The 19228-nt window shown below is 41.4% G+C and overlaps 1 protein-coding gene across 3 annotated transcripts in view; it reads left to right on the top strand.

Moving 5' to 3' along the window:
- The window catches only part of ASAH2 (N-acylsphingosine amidohydrolase 2), a 123264-nt gene that overhangs the window by 9489 nt on the left and 94547 nt on the right, over positions 1-19228 (top strand). Inside the window, exon 1 of one of the 3 annotated variants that reach the window (XM_021072694.1) lies at positions 891-2569. The exons of 1 other annotated variant lie outside the window; for it this stretch is intronic. The gene's annotated coding sequence lies outside the window, so the exon portion shown is untranslated. Of the gene's footprint in view, positions 1-890; positions 2830-19228 lie in introns of those variants that run through there. One more of the 3 variants, XM_005671250.3, reaches the window with a different exon arrangement.

Here is a 19228-nt window from a genome sequence, read left to right as displayed (position 1 = left end):
AGGCACGACTAGTCAACAGCTTGCCAGATGCAAGGGGAGCTGTCATACATCCCTACTTTTCCATGGGTGGAGTCTCAACGAATTGGCAGCCATGTTTTCAAACTTCTTTGGCAAAGTATGACTAAGTTAATTGGGGAGAAGTTGGAAAAGGGTTCTGGGTGAGGGTAAAATTTTGAACAAGTGTGGGATAGGACAGATATATTTGGGAACCATAAAGAGGCCCATATGCTCAGAATAAGGGACTGACCAGGTGAAATGTCAAAGACAAAGATGAAGAAAAAAGGCATGGACTGGGTGAGTTTGAATACCTGGTTAGGAACCTAGTTTTTTTTTGTTTTTTGTTTTATTTATTTTTTTTCCTGTAGACAAGTGGTCTTTAAGCTGTTTTGATTACATATCTCTAAAAGAATTTTGAAAACCACATTTTTTTTCTCATAATTTCAAAGTACAGGCATACCTTGGATATAATGTGGGTTTAGTTCTAGACCACTGAAATAAAAAAAATACTGCAATAAAGAGAGGCACATGAATTTTTTTCATTTTCTAGGATGTATAAAAGTTATATTTACACTATGCTATAGTCTCTTAAGTGTGCAATAGCATTATGTCTTAAAAAAAAACAATGAGGAGTTCCCGTCATGGCGCAGTGGTTAACGAATCCGACTAGGAACCATGAGGTTGCAGGTTCGATCCCTGGCCTTGCTCAGTGGGTTAATGATCCGGTGTTGCCATGAGCTGCGGTGTAGGTTGCAGACACGGCTCGGATCCCGCATTGCTGTGGCTCTGGCGCAGGCTGGCAGCTTCAGCTCCTATTGGACCCCTAGCCTGGGAACCTCCATATGCCGCGGGAGCGGCCCAAGAAATGCCAAAAAGAAAACAAACAAACAAACAAAAAAACCCAAAAAAACAATTAACACACCTTAATTAAAAAATACTTTATGGCTAAAAAATGCAAAGCCTCTTCTGAGCCTTCAGCAAGTTGTAATCTCTTTGCAACAGCAACATCACCAATCACAGATCACCATAGCAAATATGGACATAATGAAAAATTTTGAAATATTGTGAGAATTGCCAAAATGTAACAGAGACAGAGAGTGAGCAAATGCTCTTAGAAAAATGGCACCCATAGTCTTGTTCTTTGCACAGTCACTTTCGACTTGTAAAAAAAATATGCAATATCTGCGAAGCACAGTAAGATGAAGCTCATTCAAACAAGGTATGCCTATGATGACAAAGGTCAGCAGTTCTCTCTATGTGGTCATTTAGGCTGATGGAGGCTTTTCACCTCCCTCTCTCCATAATCTCCACAGTCATTATGGGTATCTCCCTCCAAGCCTAGAGGCTCACACAGGGGGAAGGTTTCATAAGCCAAGAATGGAACTAGTGGGTATCACTTCTGCTCATTTTCCGTTGCTCATATCTTGGCTCCATGGCTATTCCTGACTGCAGGGATGGCAAGGTAGAAGAGAGAACACAGATTCTGTGTAAGAACTAGCAGTTCTTGCTACAGAACACATGTAAAGCATTTGGCACCTTTGCTGGCCTATAGTAAGCATGTAACATAGGAGCTGCTGCTATTGTTACCAGCTCACCACTATTATTATTGCACGTTCAGTTTACAGGCTGTGTTCTACACATAGATGGATTTGCATTCCCTTGGTGGTAGATGCAACTTTAGGCAAAGGAAGCCTGAGAGCCTGGGAGCCCAATAGTAGCTAATAAACCTGAGCTAGCAGTTCTGTGGCTGCAGTCAGTGGGAAGAAGAGGGAATTCTTGCAGTAACCCCTAATGCCAGATTCCCACACAGTTGCATGTCTATTTTCTGACCACCTGCAATAATTCATTTTTCACTAAACACCCCTCCCTGTACTTCTCCCTGCCTTGCACCCAACTTCTTTTTCCTGCCAGGTGAATCCCAGGGTGGACTTGGCTATGGCCTGAAGAAAGCAAGGACTCCACAGCTGCTAATTCGAGGGACCCACCCCTAACTGGCAAACCACCACTGGTTGTCTTTCGGAATTCTAGGCTTCTGTGCCTTCTGCCTGGGACGTGTGGAATGACATGGACTTCAAAAACCCAATTAAGCATGAGAAATCTTTGTTTTCTTTGCACTGTCTTTGATACCTGCTAATCTGGGCCCCAAAGGGGTAGAAGCATGAACATTTTCCCTGGGAATCCTAGTAACTAGGTGGTTAAAACGGAGGCACTATTGCAAGAAGCTGATGTTTGCTTTAGCCTGGAAAGGACACCAGGGAAAATGTAAACACTGCCCTAATAAATGCTTCACCAAACTTCCATGGTGACTACATGTAATCAGTTTTCTCCATCTGGTCACAATCTTTCTAGAAAGGAGGGGGTGTCCCCACACCCACGTTTAACTCATCTATCAAGATCCTAACTTACATCTTTGTGCTGATTTGTCCTGCAAAGTCTCTTCTCAGTGGGGCGTAGTTGACGTGGTGTAGGAAGAATTTAATATTTTCCAATTCAAATAGGAGAAGCAGGTCGGCATGAGCTACTGAGTGATCCTTCCCGGGCTGTGTGCAGGATGCAAAAGGATGAGCCCCAGGTGTGACCTTCTCGGGATGGTGCAGGGTTTCAGCCATAAGCAGACTCAGCTGGGGTGCGTGCTGTCCCAGGCATGAGTCAGCACGCACGCAGGTAGTTAAGTTGGCTTGGCTTCCTTGGTTAGAGCATCCAGCCTCTAAGAGTTAAATCCCGGCAGTGCTCAGAAGTGCAGGGGCCGAGGATTCAGAAGCGTCCTGGCGCTCAGGCTTGAGGGAGCAGTGACATGCAGTTTTGAACAAGCAGCTGCGGCAGCAGGTCTGGGTACGTAGCTTTGCTTTGATTGATGCTGTTTTGTTTTCTCCCAAGAGAACAAAGCAATGGTTGTTCATGTTTGCAAACAAGATCCCTTGGACATTGAAAAGGAATAGATGTTTATTAGGTGTTAAGTAATAGGGTTGGAGGGAGGCAGGGGAGCAGATTCTTCCTACTCATTTCTGTTTCTAAGAGCAATGGCAGAGTTTCTTTCATTCCCTCTGAATTCCGATGCTATGTGGTCAGGTCATTTGAATGTCATGGTTACAGTCGAATTCAAAAGGTATCTTTTGGCTGCTCGTTCTGTAAATCTTTGTATCCACATTCAGAGATACGGATTGAGTTTGACGAATTATCTGCCGAATTGATGAAGCCAAGTGGCAGAAATCCACTTGCCTACCTTATTTTGGAAAGTGAGATTCATATCCTTAGGCAAGAAAAAACATCTCCACATTTACCATATGCCTGAGTGAGAGCAGCATCTTAAATATGGTCTTTTTCTTTCTTAACATCTTGACTTTAGTCTTGGGTGTATGCAGCGTGACCTGAAATAACCTTTAGAATCTCAGTTTTTTTTTTTTTTTTTTTTTTTTTTAAGTGAGTCTCCTTGTCAGGGTTACCTGAGCCTTCCCATCACTTTAGCTGACTTTCTCTATTCTACTGATTTTAAAATAGCTGGATTTAGGGTAGATAAGAACTACTCCAAAAACTTGGATTTGATGGAATGTCCAAGGATATAGGGATTTCAGTAAAATTTGTCTGGATCTCATTCCCTCTCCATTCTATCACTGCAGCACTGTCTACCAACCGACACGAGTGGCTTTTCCCCAGTTAGAACCTTCTGCAGATTGAAAATATGAGATGCTACTTGCCAGGCTTAGACCCAGCTTAACACGTTACTGCTATCCCAGCACAGTGATCCAAACTCGTCTTTAATCATCTTGGAATTATCTAGACTATTTCCTCCCCAGTGCCCATAACTTCTCTTAGAGTCACCTGAATTTCCAACCGTTGGGAACCTCCTTTTTGTAAACAGTTTTTTCTTTGAACATTGTAGACACTACCTTAAAATTTGGGTAGGCTATCAATCTGATTTATACCTTCATATAAATCAGTTTCATTCCTCTGTAAACTCACTCTCCCTGAAGTAAGGAGTTTTTCTACAATGAAAGACAGGTGGTGAGGATCAGGGATTTGAAGCCTGGGCTCTGTAGGCAGAGGGTTAGAGAGAAAAAGAAATCTGGGTGGGCGCTGCAGCGGTGGCCAAGGAGGCCAGCTTGAGTCGTGAGAAAAGGGCAACTGGGATGTGAGAGCAGAATCTAGAAAGCATTGTACACAGTGGTGCAGATGAAGGTGCCTGAAGGCTTTAGGGGCACCTGGGCACAGTTAGTATCTAAGGGAATTATTTGAATTAATTCCAGATCCTCAACTTCTACCTGAACTGCTTTCCAAAAGCTTTTTTTGCTAGAGAGTTCATGTGAGTTCTGCTTTGGAAAATAAAGGCAAACTTTTTTTTTTTTTTTTTTTTTTTTTTTTTTTTTTTGTCTTTTTGCCTTTTCTAGGGCTGCTCCCGTGGCACATGGAGGTTCCCAGGCTAGGGGTCGAATCAGAGCTGTAGCCGCCGGCCTACCCCAGAGCCACAGCAACGCGGGATCTGAGCCACGTCTGCAACCTACACCACAGCTCACGGCAACGCCGGATCGTTAACCCACTGAGCAAGGCCAGGGATCGAACCTGCAACCTCATGGTTCCTAGTCGGATTTGTTAACCACTGAGCCACGACGGGAACTCCAAGGCAAACTTCTTATTCATCTGCAGTCTCACCATGAACATATAGTCTAACTCTGACCCCAAGGTGTATAGAAATCTGGGCATTACACACAGGGATGATTTCAGAAACATGTTGTTCCAGAGGGATAGCCCGGTATGAGCAGAGCAAACGGAAATGGACCACATCTCATTTCTCTAGGTTTCAAACTCATGCCAAAGACTGTGCCTTGTCTCTTTCAGAATTGAAACTAAGGAGTGAGAAGGTTATTCCAAGGACAAGGTGTACATAGGAATACATTTATTGGAAATGAAAATGAAGTCGTATTTTCTAATGGTAATTCTGATTTGGCTGCCTGATTGGATGATGAAGTTGGTTTGACTAATTAAGGTCTGCGGATATTCTTGGTAAAGTTAATTCATTGATTCTACTGCTCAAGATTTCAGCCAAAGTAAATTTAAAATATGTGTACAACATAAAAAAATTAGATGATATAACTTTTGTAAGTAAGCATATACAAGCTTTAGAGGTCATCTTGTAAAATGCACAAAGGAGTAGAAAATTCTTCTAGGGGTTTCATGAGAAAAAACTTGTGGAGACCACTGGTGTGTATTACCCCCACCACACACTTTTTTTTGGCTGCACTCATGGCCTATGGAAGTTCCCTGGCCAGGGATCGAACCCATGCCACAGCAACGACCTGTGCTGCAGTGGCAAAGCTGACTCCTTATCCAGCTGTGCCACAGGAGAACTCCTGTATTTTCCCTGAGGTGAGATAAACCTGCCTGACAGCAAGTAAGTGCCTTTGCCCTCAGACTGCCCCAGAGTCTACACCTTATTTTGTGCCTCCTGCATATTCAACTTCAGGATCCTGCAGTTTCCATCATTCAGGCCCCATGCCACTTCCTCTGTGAACCAGCTGATTGATGTATTTAGTAGATGCTTAGTGACATGAAGATACAGTGTGAAATGGCAGAGCAAAAAATAAGTGTTGAAGAGGAGTTTATAAGACATTTTTTGGATCACCTATCCTATGTCAGGGTAATGTGATTACTGCAGTTGGAGTCAGAAGATGTGAATTCAAATCCTTTGTCTGCAGCCCTTTGAACTTCCTTGAGCCGCAGTTTCTTCATTTGTGAAATGGGATCCTGTGTCTGACCCCCTGGGATGGTACTGGTGAGGAATAGGATAGGACTCGGACATCAAGTTGACACACTTGTTAAATAGTAATTGCCAGAGGAAATGAGCATATAAAGTTTAAGAGAAAGAAATAGGTGAAGGCATTTACTCTGTGTGGGAGAACCACTGTTATGATAACTAACATCTTTTTAGTACTCAGCAGTTTACACAGCTTTATCATCCTCTTCCTCTCTGTAGTGCTTCTGCAGGCCTATGAAATAGATTCTTGGCAGGAGGATGAGGAGAGCCATACCCCCTGCCCAGTCATCTTTGCCAAAAGGAAATGGCTGTGCTGTGAAGTGATATCTGGAAATCTTGCCTCATTGGTTAAAGCAGAGCTGTCAAGAGCTGGCTCTGAGTATCCTTCTAAATAGGCACCTTTCCAAAGCCTTTCTTCACTGAGACCTTTGCCAATCTCTTCATTTCCCCATCAAAGAAGAAAGTGCCTGCTTCTCTGCTAAGAGACAAGGTCAAGTCAACAATGGGAAATGAGAAAAATGGAGAACACATCAACTCTCTAGTGCAAATGCACTGTTAAGAGGGAGGGGAGGGACCAAACTAATCTGGACCATCTCTCAGGGCGGGAATCCCAAGTTCTGCTAGCATCAGAGTGGAAGGAGTATCCCTGAAAAAATAGAACCTTTGAGATGGTCAGTTATCCATCCCCAAGATCAAGACTCCAAAACAGGAGGCCAAGAACTACCCCCTATCAAGGATGTGAATGTCAGAGGTCACCCTAAAGACACATAGGCTCCCTGTAGTGTTGGACAGTCTGGGCTGTGACTTCAAGTTGTACCATTCAGCTACCCTCCCATTCAGATGAGGGAATTTGTCCCAAACCTTTCCAAAAATTTTGGGTCTAATAATATTCGTACACAAGGTTCATGAAATCTTTGCTCATACCTTACGGAGAACAGCTTCATTTGCAATGAGACACATGAAGAGAGGAAAGGCAGGAGGTGGTAAGGGGTTAGTCTTCCTCAGATTATGGCAGCCACTGAAGTCACAAGAGGGCAGCGCAGAGTGGCACTGATGACCCAGAAGGAGAATTTTAATGCCTGCTCAGTAGGGTAACCTGAACTTGTTGGGATTCTGCCAAGACATGAGGTCCCTAATGGTCTCAGAATCTCCTGGAACTATCTTCAATATTAATTTATATTTAATTTACACTTTCTGGTTCACCAGCCTAGACTGGAAATAGCCATTGACAAAAAGAAAAGACTCAAAATGTATTTAGGAAACAAAACAAAGCATTCTGTATAGGTGGACATGGTTTTGAACGTCACCTGGAGGATCTAGCCTCAATTCATGCTCTACATTTTCTCTCTAGCTCATAGGACAGCAGTGGCATTTGAGACTATACTTTATAAATGCTTCATTGGTGGCTTAAGAGGTGATTTAAACAGTGACAATGATGTGCTGAAGAAAGTTCATAATGGCTCATCGAAGGTAATACATCTTCCCAACTTCACTCTCTGTGACTTCCTTTGGTTGCTTGAAGTCAGCCATGCTAGCAGTATTTACACCAGAGAAATGGGCTTTTTATTCCTGGTGAGCCAGTCATTAAGCATTCAGCAGCACACCACTGCCAATACTTGTTGAAGAAAATTCTTTGGTAAGGAAATGATGTGCTGGTTTAAGACCTTAGGAGAAAAAAAATAGCTTTCGGGAGAAACGATTTTGTATTGTTATAGAATGTTCTGATAGACCCAGGATCAGGTTTGCTGAGCAGAACAACTCTACAGGTTTGCTAAATGGAAAGTATTCTGGCCAGGTCACCTTTCCACGGCAGACTACTACTTTCCTAAATGCTTAGGCCCTTGAATTATGCTAATCAAATCACATAACTCCATCTTTATGTTACTGTGTTAATAAGAGGAAGAATTTATATGTAAATCTTTGGAGCTGAAGTGAATGAGTACACTAATCCTTTTCCAGTTCATTTGCCTTTTTTTTTTTTTGGTCTTTTTGCCTTTTCTAGGGCTGCTCCGGCAGCATATGGAGGTTTCCAGGCGAGGGGTCTAATCAGAGCTGTAGCCGCCAGCCTACACCATAGCCACAGCAGTGCGGGATCCGAGCTGCATCTGCAACCTGCACCATAGCTCACGGCAACACCGGATCGTTAACCCACTGAGCAAGGCCAGGGATCGAACCCACAACCTCGTGGTTCCTAGTCAGATTCGTTAACCACTGAGCCACGACAGGAACTCCGGGACATTACCTCTATGGCCGCCATTTCCTTATGTCTTTCTCAGGGAGTGGGGAAGCCCCTGAGAATTTCCTTTACAGGAGGCAGTCATTCATCCAGAGGTCCTTGAAGTTCTTCCTCTACTCATGCTAAACTAAGGGGAATTCTTGTTTTAGAAAATAAGAGAGCTCCCCATGCGTTATATTAAATTATAAGTGGAATTATTCATTAGCACTTGGTAAGAATGTCTATACCAAAAAAAAAAAAAAAAAGTAATTGTAAAGCAATCATTGAATAACTGAGTGCACCTAATATGTGTTCCTCAATTAATCCTCACTACAACATTAAGAGACGGAGACTGTGATGATACCCTTTTTACAGATGAGGGAAAGCATAGAGAAGTTAAGTGATTTTCTTCAGTTAGTGCAGGGCTGGGATTTGAATCAGAACTCTTAATCCAGACCCATATTCTAAACCACAGTCATTTATCCTCTCCCTGCAAAGGGAACAGCAGAGAATCCAGCTCCTCTCCTCTGAACATGAGTCCCCACTTTGGTTTCATGAAAACCTATATCGAGCTAGAGGCGATGGGACAGTGGTTTTTGTAATTTAATCAAGTCTCTCTTGCGTCTCCTTAAGTCAGAACTTCAGACACAGAGCTGAGGTCAAAAGATGGAGGAGGGAACTACAGGTTCCAACTTGCACAGCTGAGGCCCAGTAGGCAAAGCAAGAGCCATTCCTCCCAACTCGTTCTTAGGTAAAAATAAAACAAAACTCTTTTTGCAACCACAGTTCATCTTTCTTCCTCTTCTAAGTTCTGCCAGAAATCTGGAACAATGTGGTCATACTTTTAGGAGAAATAAGAAGTCTGTTTCTCTCCCAAATGCATTCCACCCCCCCTCCCCAATTTACTGGAATCTTGAAAGAAATCCTACACTCATGAGGTTTTTGTTTTGTGTTGTAGTCACAAGTGTTAGCCACAGGCTAATGGTTTTAGCCTATACTCAAACTGAGTCCATTTTTTATTTTTTTAAAAATATAATTGATTTACAGAGTTGAGTTAACTTCTGCACAGCAAAGTGACCTAGTCATACATGTATAGACACTTCTCTTCATACTATTGGGGAATGGCTCAGATTGTCAGTTTTGGAAAATGAGACACATGAACAGGGGGAGATCTCAACAAGGCTCTTTACTTCTGCAGAAGTGCGCGGAGTACTCAAAAAGCATGCGCCAGGAAGAAAAGACCCTCCCTATTTATCGCTAACGCACGTGATGTACCCGTCCCCTTCCGATTGGTCAGGTCAGGGCACACATTCTTTCTGGTTGGCTAATTGAAACAAATTGTTGCTGGGAGAAAAGGTAAAGAGAAGCGGGGGTCGCAGGTGGGTGTATCAGCTGAAACCAGAGCAAGATGGAGTAACCAAGATTTCCTTTCATAGAAAAGACATTATGTTACTTCTCACAATTCTTTCTTTCATCATGGTCTATCCCAAGACACTAGATATAGTTCCTGTGCTGTACAGTAGGATCTCATTGCTTATCCATTCTAAATGTAAGAGTTTGCATTTACTTATGCCAAACTCCCCATCCATCCCTCTCCCTTCCCTTCCCCACCCCTTTTTAATAATTAGTTTTCAAAAATTTCCCTTTTTTTTTTTTTTTTTGGGTTAGTGGCGTCACAATTCTCTCCCAATCTTAAAAAAATTGGATTGATGTGTGGTTTTCCCCTCCACCTCCCACATTGAGCAAGTGTCAAATTCCAGTGACAAACGCCACCAGCGTTCCCCAAATGTATTCCCTCTTTCCATTTCCATGGCCACCTCCACACACCACCTTAGCTCTGCTTCCCTCCCCAGTGGGGCCTCACCTCTTAAGTGGTTGTGCATCTTCAGCCCCAGTGTGCCCATTAGGTTCCTACTTGTTTTTCAGCTCTACCTCCTTCTTTACCAATGGGAGACTCTATCTGGATTTCTTAGGAAAAAGTGCCTTGGTGTGTTAGTGACATCATGACCAGATGTAAAGAAGTAACAGTAACAGTAACAGTAAAGAAGCATCCTTTCTTAGCCTCTTCATTTTACCCATTTTATCAGATGAATGTTTGCAAAATGCAGCTCAATTTATATTTTCATCTTACTCAAGAATATATACGGACTCTTCACTGCTTACACTCAGTTAAAATTCCTCAGCCTGGCATTTGAAAACTTCCAGGTTCTGCCTATAACTTATCTAAGCTCCCTCTCTCATTGCTTTCATTGCATCTTTTTCCAAGCCTACATTAGTGGATCTCAAACTCAGTGCGGCAGTGGACCAGTGAGTTAGAGAGGGTGAGTTTCTAACTAGAGAGCTGATGATCTTACAGAACACTGTGTCCTGTCTTAACTCTGGCATAACTGGGGTATGAATGTGGGAGAATGTCACATAAGAACATTGTGTTTTGGATATAAAAGACATAAAAGTCACGAAAGATTGAGCACTGCTGCCCTCAGCTTAGTCAAACCACATTGCTTGCTATTATATATATTTGGGTTTCCCTTTTCCTGTGTTTTAGCTGACACTAAATATTTTCCTCTTTATATCTCCTCCTGGCAAAATCTTTGTTGTTTTCTTTTCTTTTGTTTTTGTTTGTTTGTTTTTGTCTTTTTAGGGCTGCACCCACAGCATATGGAGGTTCCCAGGCCAGAGGTCTATTCAGAGCTGTTGCTGCTGTCCTATGCTAGAGCCACAGCAATGCCATATCCAAGCCATGTCCACTACCTACACCACAGCTCACGGCAATGCTGGGTCCTTAACCCACTGAGTGAGGCCAGGATCTACTAGGAACCTCATGGTTCCTAGTCAGATTCGTTTCCGCTGCACCATAAGGGGAACTCCAAAATCTTTGGTTTTTTAAGGTTGAGCTTGAATTCCACCTTTTTATGAAATCTTCCCTAATTTTTCAAACTTAGGTATGATGTCGCCTTTTTATGAGTCCCCAAAGCATCTTAGTTAGGATGCTGAGTTTAAACACGTACTGCATCTATTTTATACTTGTCTTGTATTCCCCATATAAATAATCACCAGCGAGAAGGTTTTTTTAAAATAATTTTTATTTTTTTCTATTATAGTTGGTTTATAGTGTTCTGTCAATTCAGAGATAAGTTTTGTTTGTTTAAATCTGTTTTACTGGCTACAGAATATGGTAGGCTCTTCATGATCTTCCTACTTAGTTTTGTTTTGTCTTTCCCTTCTAATTTTTGTTTTATTATTTTTTCTTTCACTTTAACTGAGATATATAGCACTGAATAAATTTAAGGTGTATAGCATAATAATTTGAGTTACATCTCAAAATGATTATCATAATAAATTTAGTGAATATCCATCATCTCACATAGGTACAAAATAAAAGAAAAAAAAGTTTTTCCCTTGTGATGAGAACTCTTAGAACTTATTCTTATCAACTTTCATGTATAACATACAGCAGTATTATATTAATCATGTTATATATTGCATTCCTAGCACTTAATCGAGCTTATAAATGAAAATTTGTACCTTTGATCACATTCAGCCAATTCTCCCCCCACCTGCTCTCCGGTAACCATAAATCTGATCTCTTTTTCTTTTTTTCTTTTTGTCTTTTTAGGGCCACACCCGAGGCATATGGAGGTTCCCATGCAAGGGGTCAAATCAGAGCTACAGCTGCCGGCCTACACCACAGTCACAGCAACACGGGATCCTTAACCCACTGAGTGAGGCCAGGGATTGAACCTGTATCCTCATGGATGCTAGTCAGATTCATTTCTGCTGAGCCACTGTGGGAACTCCTGATCTCTTTTTCTATGAGTTTGTTTTTTGGAGGTATATGTTAGTTCCTGGTGAGCAACACAATGACTTGATATTTCCATATGTTACAAAATTAATCTGTTTTTTAAAAATTTTTATTTATTTTAATTTTTTTTTTATATTGGAGTATAGTTGATTTACAGTGTTGTGTTGCAGATGTGCAGCAAAGCGATTCAGTTATATATATATATCCACTCATTTTCAGATTCTTTCCCATATAAATTATTACAGAATATTGAGTAGAGCTCCCTGTGCTATATGGTAGGTCCTTGTTGGTTATATATTTTATATATAGCAGTGTGTATGTGTTAATCTGATCTGGCTACTTCTGACCACATTTGTCATGTCTTTCCTCAGGACCTCTGTTTCCTTCTCTGCTCTCATCTTACCAAATGACTCAATTTCCCAAACTCCATGTGCTCTCTCTTCAGGCTTTTACACATGCCGGTCCTTCTTATTAGGTGAAATAGATTGCCAAAATGGCTCGGTTCTCCACCCCTCCCTGAATCCACACCTTCCACAATATGACTTGCCATCAAGAGGCAGAGACTATTTCCCCTCCCCTTGGATCTGGGCTGGCCCTTGGACTTGCTTTGGTCAATACAATGCAACAGACGCTACAGTGTGCCAGTTTTGAGCTTAGGCAACAAAAAATCTGCATGTTTCCACTCCTTATCTTAGAAACTTGCCCAGCTACCATGTGAACAACCCTAGGCTAGCTATGTGGAACAGAGACAAGCTGTCCCAGCTGAGGCCATCCTAAACAAGCAGCTCCCAGCCAACCCTCAACCAATCCGTCAGGTCTCCATTGATGCATTCCAGATCAGCAGAACGGCTCAGCCAGGCCTGGCCAAATTATTAACCCACAGAATCATGAACTAAACAAATTATTCTTTTAATCTATTAAATTTTGGAGTGGTTTGTTATGTGGCCAAAGCTAACTGATATACTAGGTTAACAATTAGCTCTCTGATCTCATGTCATAAATCTTAGCTACTACTTCCTTTGGCAAAGACATTTCTTTTTCTTCTTTTTTAAAAATTACTCAATGAATTTTATTACATTTATAGTTATACAATAATCATCACATCTCAGTTTTATAGCATTTCCATCTCAAACCCCCAGAGCACCCCCCCACCCCGCAACCTGTCTCATTTGGAAACCATAAGTTTTTCAAAGTCTGTGAGTCAGCATCTGTTCTGCAAAGAATTTTATTGTGTCCTTTTATTAGACTCCACTTGTAAGTGATAGCATATGATATTGGTATCTTGCTGTCTGACTGACTTCGCTTAGCATGATAATTTCTAGGTCCATCAGCAAACACATCTGACCCCCTTCAAGTATGAGTTAGGTTTTCTAGAGGCACTTGGGTTTCGGTACTATTATGTGGGAATCACCTCTATCTTACACTGTAAGACTTTTGAAGGCAGGCATTTTGTCTATGTATTGTATACTTTAGGCTACAGTGTCTGGTACTCTGTAGATGCTCAGGAAAAAAAAAAGTATATATATATATATACACACACATCTTTTTTGTCTACCCCACAGCATATGGAGTTCCCCAGGCAGGGATCAGATCTGAGCCTCAGTTGTAACTTTCACAGCATCTGCAGCAATGCTGAATCCTTTAACCCACTATTCCAGGCAGAGGATCAAACCTATGTCCTTGGTGCTGCAGAGACACTGCCGATCCCATTGCGCCACACTGGGAACGCCCATAAACTTTTGCATGAAGGAAGAAACAAATTAAATGTTGCAACTTCTGGCCTGTATATGTTCAGTTTGTCACACATTGACCTATAAAATTATAAAAAATATTTTTCTCGGAATTGTTTGCCTTATACTTGAAATCTAGAAATGAAGATAAATAATAATACTGACTTCTCATTAAAAACTAGGAAGATCCATCCACCCTTAGCCTTCATTTCCTCATGGCACCAATGGGTGGTGGCTGCCCCCTCGGATGGGCACACACTTTTGCACTGTGACAGTCCTCATTCATCCCCATTGCATCCTCAAAACCCATTGTAATTGATCACTGCAACCGTGGAGTTCTCTTGCAGCTGCCTGCAAGTTTCACTGAGCTACTTAGCTGCTGTCAAGCACATTTCAACATTTAGGAGAGCTGCTGGTGGATCCACTTACTTCCACCATCAATATGAGTGTGATGTAGGCAGTCTCCTTCCTGCACAAGATTTTAAGGATTGCTTAGGGTCTCATTTTCGTCCTGTATACATTGTTGTTGTTTTTTTTTTTCTCCCTCCAAAAGCTTTTCAAGGATAATTTAACTTTAAACCTGTTTAAACTCCAGCAAGATTTCCTTTCATCTCATAATTCAGTTTAATTAGGGCAGGACTTGTGGTTTAGCTGGAAGTAGCCTCACCCAGCAGTGCTGGCAGGCCTGTCAGGAATAGCATGCTGGTTTTTCTGATGTATTTTCTCTTTAATGGTACTCTAATGGCCTGCATGAAACCTGCCATTGGTGGCCCATCTCTTTCACCATGGACTGAGGTTATTTTTCAGCAGCGTGAGATGAGATTGGAAGATAGGAAGCGTTTTTTTTGTTTGTTTGTTTGTTTGTTTGTTTGTTTGTTTTGATGACTACGCATTCTCCTTACAAGTCTTATCGTTCAATGATTGGGACTTTGAAAGAAGAAACTCCCTAGCCTATTCATAATTGCAGGTTTTAAAAAGAAACTCACTAAACATGGTTGAAGTTCAGCAAGAATGCATTCATACAAGTATACTAATTCTTTACCCTGGCATCTATTCAAATTGGTCAGTGTTCAGGCTGAACCAGTAGTTAAATCTTTTGAACATATCAACCCTGGAATTGACACGCTGGAATGGGAAAAATGCTAGTCTTCCATCATATTTTTACCTTTGGACTCGTTTGCTAGGCACCGGGCTTAACAACTTGGTCACAGCTCTATGCCACATGGTGGTATCAGTTCTTTTATGGAACCACCAATAATATCATCCAATTTGGAAGAAACTTTATCTCGTATGGTATATCCAAGGTTCGACTTGTCTGGATATGAAAAGGCAGCTCAGTCTGTTTTCTCATTAGAAAAATGAATAAGCAGGTAGAACCAGTTCTGTTCTATTGGTTCTGACTAAATTAGTTGATGCCTCATTATTTCTAAAAGTCCCATATAAGCAAATCTCCACTGACTTAGGAGCCGAACCGAGATGGAGTCTGGGGCAGGCATGATCCATCTCTTATAGCCAAGAAAAGAAAGATAAGCTCTGTTTTCAGTCATGGTTATTCTTCACTTGATGATGCATGAGAATAGATTAGCAGAATTGACACCTTCTTTTTTAACCTAGTTGGAGAACTGAAGTATTTACTCTGTATGACTTTTTCATATCCTTCATTCATCCTTTTTAAAAGAATTACCTTTGTACCACAAAAGTGATATATGATTATTGCACAAAAATTTTAAATATGGTTATGTGAAATGCACAAAATTTAAAAAGTTTCCAAAATCCCAACATAAAACAGTGTAGCATTTTGAAACAGATCAGTCCAGTTATGTCTCTATCTCCCTTTATAAATACATATATAGTATTTTTAGGGCCGCACCTATGACGTATGGAGGTTCCCAGGCTAGGGGTCGAACTAGAGCTATAGCTGCTGGCCTACACCACAGCCATGGCAACGTGGGATCCAAGCCACATCTGTGACCTACACCACAGCTCACAGCAATGCTGGATCCTTAACCCACTGAGTGATGCCAGGGATCGAACCCGAGTCCTCATGGATAATAGTTGGGTTTGTTAACCACTGAGCCATGATGTGAACTCCATCCCTTTTCCCATTTTTGAGAGCTTTAAAAGATGGAGTTCTTTCTCTTAAATCCCAAACTTAAAAACCTTGGAGGAAAATGTTTTCAAATATCTTACACATTCTTCTGCTATCTTAAGAGACTGTTAAACAAAAATGACTTGTAACTCAGACCACTGATTATTGTCCTGAACTGAGTCATTTTCAATTGAGCCTTTTTCAGCTATCACTTTTGTTACTTGTGTACTTGCTTCTAGAAATTCTTCTAGTGATTGGAAGAAAAAGAATGGTTGGTTAGAATTGTTTGCAAATTAAAATCACCAAGCCCTGTGTGAACCAAAGAACCTCTCCTCTGGTATAAAATGCATGAACTTTATTTCATAAGTTTCGGTGGCCTGAGATCTCTTATAGTTCCTTCCCGTTTTAACTGTGACTTAGAATTGCATGAAATGTGATCTCTAAATTAGAGATATTTTACTATGCTTTGAAATGCAATGTTGAGCATCCTTTTATGTACCTGTTTGCCATCTGGATGTCTTCTTTGGAAAAAAATGTTTAATTCCTTCTTGCCCATGTTTAAGTCAAATTGTTTGTTTTTTGGTTGTTGAATTATATGACTTTATATATTTTGGAAATTAGCCCCTTGTCTGACATATGATTTGCAAATATTTTCTTCCATTCTGCAGGCTGCCTTTTCATTTTCTTGATTGTTTCCTTTGCTGTGCAGAAGCTTTTCCATTTGCTGTAGTCCCATGTTTTGATTGTTTGCTTTGGTTGCTTGTGCTTTTTGTGTTATACCCAAAAAATCATTGCCAAGACCAATGTAAAGGAGCTACTTTCCTGTTTTCTTCTAGGAGTTTTATAGTTTCAGGTTTTACTTTTGCTTCAGTCTATTTTGAGTTAATTTTTGTGAGTGGTCTAAGAGAGGTATCCAATTTCATTTTTCTACAAGTGGAAATAAAACCATTCAATTCATTGGGGACTGAAGGAAATTTTAAAAGAAGATTTATAATTTAGCTAAGGAATCGTCTTCATTAACTGGGATATTCAGGTGGCTATGTTAATCAGGATGGGTGGGGGGCTTGCTCTGGTAAAATCTTAATTGCTCAACACATAAGCATTTCCTTATTATTTATGCAAAGCACTGTCCTGGTCTGATGACTCTGAGGTAGATTTCTCCTAAGCAGTGACTCAGGGACCTTGTAACCTGTCATCTGGGACATGTAGTTATTAGGGTCACCAGAGCAGAGGAAGAGAGACCCTGCAGAATTCCCCCACCCCAAAATGCTTCCGCATTAATACTTCAATCCAGAGGGGACACACGTCACTGCCATTTCCAGCCCACTGACCAGTGACTACCAGGGGATGGAAAGCATAAATTTCCTGTGTGCCTGCAGAAGAGTGGAGGAGCAGATATGGACGAGTGCTGCAAGTCTCCATGACAGCAAGTGACTTTGGGCAAGTAACTTATCTATATGCCATGGGGGTTGGATGAGATGACTTTAGGATCCCTACCTCTTCTCACAATTCCTGAGTCTAAATTTTGACTTCCTAACAGGAAGCCTTAGGTCTTTGACTACTTCGTAGGCATTGTTTTATTGTTTCCCCAAGGATGTCAGGTATATTAATACTAGTAAAGGCAGATGTTTTGCTGTAGAGCTATAGGGCTCTGAAGGCAGGTGGTCTGGTTTTGAATCCACCTTTGTCTCTTACTGGCAGTTTGACCTTTGGCTATCTTTTGTTAACTTCTCTATGATTTTTAAATTTTTTTTGCTTTTTAATTCAAATGTAGAATGGGGGTAGGTGTAATACCATCCTCGAAGGATGACTGTGAGTATTAAAAGAGATGATATAATGTTTTTAGAATAGGCTCTAGAACATATATAGAAGTCAATGAATTTATTTCATTGCAATTTTTACTATTTTAAAAAGATAGCTGTCCTCCTTGCCCTGGCTTGTTAAGTTTCTGCATGGTAACATCTCTGAAAGTTGTTGTGGTCCTTCATGACCTGATGTGATTAGCCAGCCCAACCCATGCAAGTCTCTTTAATCTACTGATCTGTAAAATGGAGTCACAAACACCCAAGACCAACAACAAGACTTTGGACTTATGCCTCATTTGCTTTCACTTAGATTCCTTCCCAGTCTGGCCCTTTCTTGGCTCCATTTTTCCTCCTGCCTTTGGCTCTTCAAGCTTGAGATTCCTGCCTGGTTTCCCCAAATCATCAATCCCTGGCTTTCTTTTCCTGGGCTGGCCTCTTTGATTATCAGGGAACCCACTTAGCTCCAGGGGTACTCCCTACCCTAACCTCAGACCTTCAGGACCCAAATTCTTCCTCACCTTCTGGTTCACACTGAGGCTTGGTCCTGGCCTCACACAGTGGAGGGAACATCAGACAGATGGACAGCCCCTCTCATTTCACTGGCCATACTCTAGTTATTTCAGATGCCAACTAACCCTTACATAACCATTCAAAATCAATGACAAACCCATGATGCTAAGTCCTCTTGCAGACATTACACCTCCAAGGAGAACATGTGAGCAAGAACTTTTTTTCTCCTTGGATTTTTTTTTTTTTTTTTTTTTTTTTTTTTAGGGCTGCACCTATGGCATATGGAAATTCCCAGGCTGGGGTTGGATCAGAGCTGCAGCTGCTGCCCTATGCCAGAGCCACAGCAATGCAGGATCTGAGCTAAATCTATGACCTACTGCATAGTTCATGGCAATGCCAGATCCTTAACCCACAGAGCAAGCAAGGCCAGGGATCGAACCTGCGTACTCATGGATACTAGTCAGGTTCATAACCTGCTGAGCCACAATGAGAACTCTCTTCTCTTGGATCTTAAGTTGGTTATCCTTGGGAACAAATAAGACAAATTGGAGCAAGAGAGAACGTGAGAACTGGCGTGCATTTACTCTCTAGCATGGGAATGATCTGTTTCCCCTGCTCCTTTGCTTTTTGGCTGATCTAATAGGGGATCTTCTGTGACTGGTTCAAGTGCATCTGCTCCAGAGAGGGAAGAGAGCAGTTCTCAGCAGGCAGGTTTCCTCCTCATGCTGATTCTGCCCAATACAAGAAAGACGACATGCTTTCACGTCAAACTCCACTAAAGTTGTCTTTCTCCTATTGGTGGGAGAGATTATTGAATCAGGCTGGACTTTGATAGAAGCAAGTTGCTTTCTGTTTCTCTTGGTCATTTCTTTTCCAAGTTCTATCAAAGGACAGTGTGGTACTTTTCCCACAAGTGCACAGTACAGGTGGGAGATGCTAAGCATCTGAGATTTATGTAGAAGAGAAAATTACATCAAAGATACTGTCAACCTGTCCCTGAAATGATGATAAATGCAGCTGCAGACTGCTTTCCTCCAATCTGCCTTCATAATCTTGTATGGCAAACAGGCCACATTTGTCACTGCCAAATGCAATAGATTCTTATCTGTGGTTTTGGAAAGAGATAAATCACCAGAGAATTATTTGCAAATATTCTGCAAAGGCTATATAGCTCCGCACTGTTTATCTAACAGCAGAGAACTAGGGAAGTTTTGCAATTCCAATTTTACCTAAATTTTAAACCCTATGGAGCTTTCAAAAATAGCAAAAGACACTCCTTCTCCCCAAGGCTGGGTTTATCAAACTCTAATAGGGAGATCTGTGGAACCAAG

The sequence above is a fragment of the Sus scrofa genome, chromosome 14, assembly GCF_000003025.6.
Source record: "Sus scrofa isolate TJ Tabasco breed Duroc chromosome 14, Sscrofa11.1, whole genome shotgun sequence".
NCBI classification, from domain to species: Eukaryota; Metazoa; Chordata; class Mammalia; order Artiodactyla; family Suidae; genus Sus; species Sus scrofa.
Note: the sequence above shows the minus strand (reverse complement) of the source record. Positions and strands in the feature narration are given on the sequence as shown.